The 11,683-nt window shown below is 38.8% G+C and overlaps 1 pseudogene; it reads right to left on the bottom strand.

The window, feature by feature from the left end:
- Nucleotides 1–1,555: 1,555 nt before the first annotated feature.
- On the bottom strand, nt 1,556–2,611 carry LOC103745974 (annotated as a pseudogene).
- Between the last annotated feature and the right edge of the window lie 9,072 nt (nt 2,612–11,683).

Raw genomic sequence — 11,683 nt, 5'->3', positions numbered from 1 at the left:
ATATACTTTGGACAATCTTCAGCTCATTCAGCTCTCAGGATTTGCACTGAAGTCATTTAGTAGGGAGGACTTTCATGTGAGGTTGGAGTGAGCTGCTTATGTGTCAGGGCCACCCAATTCCTCCTTGAGGGCAGGAAGACACAGGAGCAGGAGGGAGTCCGAAGACTAACAGAGCATGGAATTTCTCTCAAGAAAAGCTTCTGAAAAATATGCTTGCCAACCACCTTCAATCAGGTTCTTCCTCTGCATAAGAATGATTCCAGGGTGTGTGTGTGAGAGAGAGAGAGAGAGAGAGAGAGAGAGAGAGAGAGAGAGAGAGCAATCAATGCTGTGGGAGATGGCTATATCAGGTCTTAATCCCAAGAGAGAGAGAGAGAGAGAGAGAGGAGAGAGAAAGAGAGAAACAAAGAGAGAGCAATCTAATGCTGTGGGAGATGACTATATCAGGTCTTAATCCTTGGAGCCTATGACTATAGCAAAAAGTCCTTTCTTGCCAGACATCATTTTCAACAGAAAATCATCTATTAAAAAAACACTATTTCGTTTCTCAGTACATATCATATGGTTTTCTGTGACTTTATTCCATTACCCAAAATTTCTACAGTGCACTTATGTACAGCATTATAATATTAAACCAGAAAGGAGTGGGGAAATGAATTGTAAGTAAGACAACTCACTGTTTAACATAAGTACTTGGATTTGAATTCCCAGCACCCACATGTTTGTACCTATAAGCCCAGCTACTGTTCCTTCTTCTTTCCCATTTACAAGGTGTGCACTTTTATTAAACTGGTCTGAAGTCAGTGTATAGGCAATCCCTGGTGCCTGACACATTAATCGTCTCATGCTGTTGTCCTCCCTGCTTGAACTGGGTGTGGACTGGGCCATCCTCTTTAGGGGAGTGGCTTTGGGGAAGGTAAAGGATACTTGAAATAACATTTTTTTAAAAGTACAAATTCCTTGCCTCCCTAAAGAACTTGGGGATTCTTGCTCCTACTGAATGCTATTGATATCACCATTCCAGTTTTAAATACTCAGTCAAAAGTCCCTAAACAAGAGACTTTTCAAAGAAATTTTCACTCCCTCTCACCCCACAATAATCACGTGCCAAGAGTTACTTGGTTATGGTCAGGACCTGCTGCTCCAGAGGATGAACTTGCACTGAGGGACTCCTGGCTAGAAATGCTTGAACAGATAAGACTAAACATATATGGAAAAATAATTGAAATTTGGTTGGGGAGTTACCGGAAGTGGGAAGGGGAGTGGAGGGACGTCTAAATTTGATTAAGATGTATTACATGGAATTCACAAAATCTCAATAAAAACTTTTTTGAAAAGAAATGGCCAATAAACGAAGTGTGCAGTTTGGAAAAAATGTAAGTAGTGGTTACCAGTCATCTCCACCCAAGAAAACCATTAAAAAATAAAGACATACCACTATTTTCTCTCTGTGTCTCTCTCTGCACAGCCTAAGTTTTGTCAAGAAACTGTAACAGCTCACTCAGTAACATTCGGCCTAGAAGCACGTGCAGTGGACGATGGCATGTTCAACTCATCAGGAGTCATCATACTCCTGCCTTGCTGATCCACATCTGCTGGTAAATGGGCGAGGGGGCCAGGTTGGAGCCACCAATCCACACCGAGTACTTGCGCTCAGGAGGAGCAAGGATCTTGATCTTCATGTGCTGGGAGCCAGAGCACTGATCTCTTTCATCGGTCTTTCTGTGTTGCCAGGGTACGTGGTGGTATAAGAGCACAGCATTGTGTTGGCAGAAAAGTCCTTGAGGATGTCGACGTCATAATTCATGATGGAACTGAAGATAGTTCCATGGATACTGCAGGATTCCATGCCAGGAAGGAGGCTGGAAGAGAGTGCTTCAGGGCAGCATAAGTACTCGCTGCTAAGGCCAATCCGGGAGCTCATAGCTGTTCTCCAGTGAGGAGAAAGAAGCAGCTGTGGCCTTCTCTTCCGTGAACTCCAGGGCTAGGTAGCACAAAGCCTTGATATCACGCACCATTTCCCACTCCACTGTGATGGTGAAGCTGTAGCCACACACTGTTGGGATCTTCATGAGGTAGTCTGTCATGTCTGGTTCAGCCAGGTCCAGTCGAAGATAGCATGTGGGAGAGCATTGCCCTCATAGATGGGCACAGTGTAGTTGACCCTGTCAAAGGAGTTCATCACGATGCCAATTGTAGGGCCAGAGGCATAAAGGGACAGCACCGCCTGGACAGTTATGCACATGACTGGGGTACTGAAGGTCTCAAAGAGGATCTGGGTTACTTTTTCACAATTGGCCTTGGGTTTCAGAGGGTCCTCAGTGAGCAGCACTGGGTGCATGTCAGAGGCCCCCAGAAGGTGTGCCAGATCGCCATGTCCTCCCAGTTAGTGACAATGCCATGCTCGATGGGGACTTCGTGGTCAGGATGTCTCTTTTGCTCTGGACCTTTTCATCCACATAGGAGTCCATCTGACCCATGCCCACCATCACACCCTGGTGCCTCTGGCATCCCAGGATTGAAGGAAGATAGACTGGGAAGCATCATCCCCCACAAAGAAGGCAGCTTTGCACATACTAGAGTCATTATTGGCAATGAGCACTATGATATCATCATCTATGGCAAACTGTGTGGAAGGTGTTGATCAGCAGAAGAACAGATGGGAGGGCGTTGTACCCACAGGGTAGACTTGGTCTCACACTTGTCACAGCACCATTATTTTTATAATTAAATATGTTTTATTGATTTTATGTGTGTGAGTATATTACCTGCATGTGTGTAAGTGTACCTATGTCATCACACTTTGCCCTAGGAGGTCAGAAGTGGGCTTCATATTCCCTGAAACTGTAGTTTACAGATGGTGCCCCTATGTGGATGCAGGTAATCAAACCAGGTTCCTCTGTAACAGCAGCCAGTGGCCTTGATCACTGAGCCATCTCTCCAGCACCCCTCCCCCAGCACCATTCTTAAGGATACATACCGTGCATAACTGGAGGAGGATTCTTTGTAGAAAAGGACCCTTCACAGTGTGTCAATTGATGCAAAACTTTCAGATCACCCTTCATATCCTCAGGGCTGCATTTCACAGTGCAGAGATCCAGTCATCAGAAGATGGGTGTAGTCTGTCCATGAATCAGTGAGTGCCAGGGCCAGACTTGAATGCAGGATTGCCTGAGTGTAAGTATGTTCATGTTATTTCTATCCAGTGATGACCCACTACTTGTAAAATGGGAGGCAGAAGAAAACAGAATGCTATTGAATTCACAAATCCTTTTCCTCTGCACTGTACCATATTTACCCTATATGAAATGGGCAGGGGGTAATGGAAATTTTCCCACATGATTTATTTACCTTTCCATCACTCTGGATCTCTCGGTCCCTGTATAGTTCTGTATTATAAATTGATTTTTTAAATCCTAATATGGAATTAAATGTACAAACCATAATTAACAACTTTATTCTCTACCAGCTTCTGGTACTGAAACTCTCAATACCAGACTGACAAGAAACAAAAAGTTTAAATGAAGAGTATTTCATCTGTGAACTCAGATACTAGCTGTGCTCATCATAAGTGTTCCATGTCTTAAGTTAAAATTGACAAGAGATGTTTAGGAGATCACAGGGATAGCACTCATGGAGGAAACACCCTCCATTCCATTTTCTAAGTTCTCTATTGGTACTTCCAAAACTGATCATTTTTTAATTATTTTAAAAAGAATAGTTCTTGGATCCATGGCAATGTCACAGCCACCACACGTATGGAACAAGCTTCTAGATGTCATATTTACCTTGTCAGGTAAGAGTCAGGAAGCACAGCTGTGTACCATTACTATCTAAGTGTTAATAGATTTGTTTTAAACTCACTTCCCTTCCAAATGATAAATTTAGTTTCTGACCTCTAAATTTCATTTTTCTCTAGGCTCTGTGTGTGGGTTTCTCATTTTAATATATTTGAAGTGATAGATCATGGCAGGTATTCTGAGCTGATGAGATAGATTCATTCTCTCTGTAAATGTCGTCTGCCTTAGTTTAGACTCTGAGCAGGAACTAAATGTTTTTTGCTTAGTTTCAACAAGAAAACTGAAACCATTTCACTCTTTGGCTTTGCCCGTATCAGCTCTACCTTTACGCAACCTTAGTTTTCAAAGTCTGATTCGGATCCATCAGAGTTCACTCAGATTGCTAGCGGACAATCTCACAAATAATTAACCTTTCTATTTAAAGTTTTTTCTCAAAGGAGTTGTGTTCCTGTCTTATTTAGATATAAGAAATCACTTTATAGTGTCAAGAAAACAAACATTCTCATAATGTTTCTCCAACACTAAAGCCAAAAGGATAAACATTCTTCATGACATGTAGGTTGGAAGCATGTGCTTGTTTTGCCTTTAGTGATGCAAGGTGGTCTCTCTTTTTTCTTTTGTTTAATAACCAAATTCCCCATTCCAGAAACTATTGCTACTTCATACTTGGGTTCATAGTCACTGACCTTTTGTAACAGAGTTAAAAAAATCAATTTAAATCCACAAGCCAGTGTTTTTATATTGAAGCAAAACTTTTTGTTTCCATGAAAGGAAAAAATAAGACAGAGACACAAAGAAACTATTGTAAACAATTGTTTTGTGATTCTCAGGCCCAATCTTGTCAATCTCCATATATGTTTATCTGCAAGTTTCTACAAGTTATATGGTTTCCTGAAGAAAATTTTAATATTCTTTCCCTAAAAAATAGTTCTTATAACTTCGTACTACTTATCCATTATAGTTAATAATATCAGTAGAGACCCCTCCACTGATTCAAGTTATAACAGACCCCACCAGGGAAGCAAAGTGGGAGGCTGGGCTGCACAGCTGCTTTTTCTGGTGGTGACTCCACCTGCAATTGTTCCTCAGAGACACAGTGGAGATTGTGAGGTCATTGTATTGTGACACAAGGGCCCAGAAATACTTCACTGTATCCTTCTTTACTTCTTTTCACATCCAGAAGCACAGACATAACAGCAGACTAGGGTGGGCATCAGCACCCCAACTCTGTGCTTACAGGACTGAATCTCAGTGACATAAAAGTATGTAGCTCATACTTTCAGTGACTGAGAGTTATTGTTTGTAAACCAGAAAAAAACAGTATCCTCTATTTCTAATACCAATTTTCCTGACCAGTTGACAGCCCCTTAACTAATCCACTTATTGTCTGTACTGTGAACTTTTCACATCCAGAAGCACAGACATAACAGCAGACTGGGGTGGGCATCAGCACCCCAACTCTGTGCTATCAGGACTGAATCTCAGTGACATAAAAGTATGTAGCTCATACGTTCAGTGACAGAGAGTTATTGTTTGTAAACCAGAAAAAATAGTATCCTCTATTTCTAATACCAATTTTCCTGACCAGTTGACAGTCCCTTAACTAATCCACTTATTATCTGTACTGTGAACACATTTTCCATGCCACTTCAACAAAAATATTCCAGTTTCTGTCAATACCAACTTGTGTTTGATAAAGGCTCTCTATAGACAGAGGCACTCAAAGGAGCATCTGGGGCAAAAACGCCTCAAACTTTGGCTTCTCTAGGGAGTTATGAATGGAATCCCTGTGGGAGGATACTTATCATACTGATGTTATTAAGTTGCAACATCTTCAGATTATAGGTGGTTGAAGGGGGGGGAATAATTTGTTCCAGATCCATTGCCACTGAATATGGATGTGACAATTGATTGGAAACTGTGTTTTTATTAGATCAGGAGCATTGGGACTTTCCTTGATTTCTGTTAGTAACATACTAAAGTAGTGTAAATATTTTGACTCGCCTGGAAAATGATGGTATCTCTGTCTCTCTAGCGATGCAGACAGGGGAGATGGAGACTGGGTCATCTGGATGACATATTTTGTACCTGAGGTTGGAATTATACAAAAAATATGCTATGTTAAACCTGTGACGAAAAAATAGCATGAAGAATCTGACCACAGTGGTTTAAGCAATCCCCACTGTCACCCTTTCTAAGATAGGATCCAGAGTAACAGGAACACCAGGAAGAGAGTGGAGACATTCATGTCATGTTGTGACTGTGGAAGTTTCTTGAGTGTAGTGTAACTAGCATTTAAAGAACACAAAAAATATGCTATGTTAAACCTGTGACGAAAAAATAGCATGAAGAATCTGACCACAGTGGTTTAAGCAATCCCCACTGTCACCCTTTCTAAGATAGGATCCAGAGTAACAGGAACACCAGGAAGAGAGTGGAGACATTCATGTCATGTTGTGACTGTGGAAGTTTCTTGAGTGTAGTGTAACTAGCATTTAAAGAACAACTTAAACTATTAAAGTGAGGAGAATGTAGAGGACTTAATCCTGGATTTCTGCTATCCTTATAAAATGAAAACATCGGGTTTCAGAGACACTGTGGGAAAAACCATCAAAGATCTTAGAACTTTTTAAAAAATTCATTCTGTAAAGTAACTGGTGTACTATCTTCAAAACAAAATGATCTTAATACAAAGGAAAAGTTAATCAATTATTCTGGGCAGGAGACTCCAGAGGTCTTACAAGGAGCACAGGGTGAGTCTGGACCCATTTGGAACAAGAATCAGAAATACTTTGTCTTGTTTAAACAGATATGATGACTGAAGGGAACACTGCATACACGAATGCATTCGATGTTCTCAGCTTGTTGACTGAGGACAAGATCTTGATGTCTTGACTACCAGGTCATGACAAACTATCACTTAGATCTGTGAATAAAACAATCCCTTTATCTTGCTTGCGTCAGAGGTTTTTATTACAGCAATAGGAAAATAAAAAGGACAAGAATTTTTAAGAGAAGAAGTGCTGTTCCTGTGATAAATATGATAATGTAGTTCTGGGACCATCAGGAATGTTTTATGAATGGAATGCAGAAGAGTTCAGAAACTAATGGACCACTATGGTGGGAAGACAGTATTGCTGAGAAAAAAACAGCGGAAATCTGGCTCAAGATTTCTCAGAGGAGAACAAGTTTTCTATCAAGCACTGGGCTTGTGTCCATTCATATGACATTTTTGCAAGGGATCCGCTTCATTCTGCCAGTGCCCTAAGAATCTGAATGAAGTTTAATTTTTAAAAGAGATGATTAACTTTTTTGATAGATTAATTTTAAAAATAGGAGAGCATTAAATCTTGTGCCAAGATGACAACTGTGATTACTAAGGAGTTCAGTATCACTAAGGAGAATCCTCCCCTGCTGCTCTGTGACAATAGGAAAGGTATCCAGAGGGAAAATCCCACCCCTGGAGGATCTGTGTTGTACAGATCTCTACTCATTCAAAGCAGGCAAGCTTAAATTTATAGGTATTTATCGTCCTTGAAAATAAATCCATGTAAAACTGTTTTCTCATAGTCAGCACACAGACGCTGATACAGATTTTAGTAAAAGGGCCAGGCTCCCTCCTGAACTGGAAGCAGAGCTTGGTGTCATGAGCCATGTGGTCCTGGCTTTGAATACATGGAGGGAGCAAGATGGAAGATGTCATAAAATGCTAAAGGCAGGAAATATGTGGCAGCATCTGATTACGTACATCTGTAAAAGGAAGGAATGTTTTGAAATAGATCTCTGGGGTGGGATTAATTTTTGTGATTATAAGGAGGAAAAAGATAAAGGCATTCCTCTTAAAATTGATGAAATTACAACCTGCACTGGGCCCTGTGGCGAAGATATATAAACTTTAGAGGATTTCAGACTAGATAATTTCCTCAAGGCCTAGCAAAAAGATTAGTGTTCAAGCTTCTAATCTTCTCAGCAGACACCATAGCTAGTCTCTCATTTTGGAAGAGGAAACTGAAAATTTGCACTTGCTTAGATACCACACAGTACATTCTGTATAGGAAAACAGGTAAAAGAATTTTCTCACTATCTAATAAAAAAATCAAAGCTTGTGACTTCGCTTCTCATACAGATACTTTCTTATCATGGGTGCAATCTCAGAATGACAACTGACTCCTAATAGATATTAATCTAGATCTCATGACATTTTTAATCTGAACAGAGGGTTGGATCATACTCGAGTATTTATGTACAATTTATTCATTATTCCAGCTGAGACTGTTTCTATGGTAGGAGAATTTGACTGGGACTTAGAGATTACTGTCTTTTATTTGAGTTTTTTTCTCTACATATTTTTATTATTTGATCATCTTTATGTCCTCTATTAACATGAACTTCGTTTCTGATTATGTTCATAAAAGCTGAATACACACTTCCAGAAGTTTACTATTTCTTGAATGGCCTTTCTGGAACAAATTTATATAGCATAGACATTTTGCAAATATCAGAATTTTAATAATGAGGATTGTAATGGAAAATCCCTCTCAGTGTGTGAGACATCAAATGGCAATGTCTATGAATTGTATTTTAGTCATTTATCCACCTGGCACAAGCTTAAATCTTTGGATGCAATTTGTGCAATGACATACGTTTATGTAATAAATAGTGGAATATCTTCCCTGTCATTTATTGAGTTGCATGATATTCAGATTGTTACGTTTTCATTTTTATGTTTTGCTGGATCTTACTGTGTTGTTTTGATCTCTCTGTGGCTGTGGAAGGAAGTATCTGTGTGAATATCTCTATGTAAACTGGCTCCACCAAAAGCCACAAGCATATCCTCAGTCACAGCCCCTTTGGATGTTAACAAGACTCCATAATTCCAAACCTGGTTCTATGATTAAGGGTTTGGAGCTCAGATTTCCTACCTGCACTCCTTGGTATGCAGCCTGGTGGACAGTTTTCTACTTCCATGAATAGGACACTCACTGGGGGCCTATACTGTGGAAAGCCTTTAAACACTGCCCTTTCATGTGAAGTCAGCCCTTCTGCTCAGCTCTCAGAGAAGATCCAAGGTAGCTGAGGTGAAAATGATGAGGATACTTAGAGAAGTGTGAAGGAATGTGAAGGAATTCTCATATGTTTCTAACCTTAGGAGTAGTTTTCAGATTACCAGTTTCCAGGCAAAATATACTGTGAGAGATTAGAATAGAAATATCCAGTGTTTCTTTCTCTTTCTATATAATGACCATCCTAACAAAAGCAACTTAGACTTTCAATGCAATGTCAGTACAATTCTCTTGGTATTCGTCACTGATAAAAAAGGACATCCTCAAATTCTTATGGAAGCCGTAAAAACCCCTGATAACCGAAGCAATCCTCAGTGTGGTGGGTTGGATAAGTGTTCCCATAGGCTTCAAGAATTTGGACATTTTCTGCCCATTTGGTGACACTGAATTGGAAGGTTTTCAGAAGTGTGACATTGCTGGAAGAAGCTCATCATGTCCCTGGGAGTAGACTTTGAAAGCTCTTAAGCCTTGCAAGTTTTCCTGATTTCCTATCTCTTTCTGCTTCCTGTGCCTGGTTTAAGATGTGGTTGTTTGGCTTCCTGCTCTGGTTAATATCTGCAGCCATGACTCCCAGCATTATGGACTCCTAACCCTCTGTAACTGTGATTGAAAAAAACTCTTCTTTCCTTAAGTTGCCTTGGTGTCTTATCACAGCAATTGAAAGGTAACCAATTTAAAAGATCAATGTTGGACAGATTATCACACCACATTTCAAACAACATTACAGAATAAGACTAATAAAAGCAACATGCTACTGGCATAAAACAGATATGCAAATCTATAGAAAATCCAAACTGAATACCAAACAGGAATGCATATTATTATAGCCACTTGCTAGTTCCAAAGTTTTAACAAAGACACATTGGAGATAAGAGAGCATCTTCAACAAAAAATACTGGGAAAAGTCGATGTCTACATGTAGAACTACAAAATTGTACCTATGTCTATCACCATGCACAAATGGATCAATGTCAAATCTGCAACACTGAAAATTGCTAGAAATAGTTTGGGCATAATCCGACAAACTACAGGTTCAGGAAAGGAATTTCTGAATCAGATTTCCTTCATTCAGAAATTAAGACCAACAGCTGACAAATGGGATTTCATTAATCTAATGATTTTAAGAGAAGAAGAAATAATCACATGAAGAGAGATACCCCAGAGTGGGAAATAATCATTGTGAGTTATAAATCTGACAACGCATCCACATTCAGAATACACAAAGAACTCAAAAACAAAGGTTTAAGAATATAAATGATCAAATTATACATTGGGCCTGAGATCTGAACAGAGAGCTCTTAAAGAAAAATATAAATGACTAAGAAATCACTTTTAAAAAATAATACAAGAGAACAACAGCTGTTAAAGCAAGATGATAAATAGTTTTTAAAACAAGAAGTAATCAAGGTCTTAAATAGACTTATAATAAATGAAGTCAAAACAAAAATACAAAGCCTCACAACCAAAAACACCAGGCCCAGATGGATTCAGATTAGAATGTTATCAGGCTTTCAGAGAAGATCTGCAACCATTACTACTTAAAGTATTCAAAAAGATAGAAATGAAGGGAAACTATTTCATTCCATGAAAACAGTATTACTTTAATGACCAAACCAGGTAAAGAAATAACAAAAGGAAAAATGTAAGTGCATATCTTTAATGAACTTCAATGAAAAATTTCTCAACAAAATATTCACAAAGAACATAGAGACACACCGCAAAAAGACCATTCACCACAATAAAGTAGGCTTTATTCAAGAGAGGCAAGGGTAGTTCAATATACAATTCATGATGAAAGCCCTAGACATAATTAAACGGGAGGGAACATACTTCAATATAATTAAGGCTTTGTACAACAAACCCACAGTCAACATCATTCTGAATGGAGAAAAATTTAAAGCATTCATATTAAAATTAGGTACCATAGAGGCTTGTCTGCTATCCCCAAACCTTTCAATATAGTGTTTGAAACTCTAGATGGAGAAATAAAACAGGAGAAAGAAATTGAAGGAATACTAATTGGAAGGTGTCAAATTATCCTTATTTGAAGATGATATTTTATTATATATTAAAACTTCTAAAATCTTACCAGAAAAATTCAAGAAATGATTAACAATTTCAGAAAATAGGGGTAGTGACAGGGTTTTACAGAATTCACAGCAATCAATTTCTTGATTCTTGGTGGACCCAGTGGATGAACCCACTCAATGATATTTGGGGACACAACAAGATCATGTAAACTGATATACATAAATATATATACATATATATAACATATAAATGGGGGTGCTGTGGAGGAAGGTATAGATAGGGGAGGGGATCTAAATGCCATCAAACTATATTGTATGAAAATCACAAAGATTAAATAAAATTTTGAGTTGATTACACTAAACCAATGATTTTAGGGATTGTAATTGATCCAGGATTTCTCATCCCAATCAAGGCTCAATTCCAGGGAAATCACACTCAAGTGGAAGAAGAAACAGTTATTCATACTGAGTTAATTGCTTATAACTTTGTTGCTAAAGTTTGCATCCTGATAAGCTGTAGAATGCAAAAGCAGATTTCAGTGAGTTTCCCAACCAATAACAACAGCAGTCTGTTGATGAGACATTTTGCTTTGAGCATATGAATACTGATGTATATGCTAGTTACACATATTATGAAGAAATATTGTGTCAATTTTGTATATCTGAACTAAGTACTTGTCCCTGTAATAGTGGCTTTGTTTTGTTTGGTTAAAACAAAACATTCAAGCCTAGAGAGCTCATGATGAATTGGAGTTTTCTTTGCCCATAGTTTTAGAGACAAAGGATTTAT

Source organism: Nannospalax galili, unplaced genomic scaffold, assembly GCF_000622305.1.
Source record: "Nannospalax galili isolate Female #2095 unplaced genomic scaffold, S.galili_v1.0 scaffold2584, whole genome shotgun sequence".
Classification (NCBI taxonomy): Eukaryota; Metazoa; Chordata; class Mammalia; order Rodentia; family Spalacidae; genus Nannospalax; species Nannospalax galili.
Note: the sequence above shows the minus strand (reverse complement) of the source record. Positions and strands in the feature narration are given on the sequence as shown.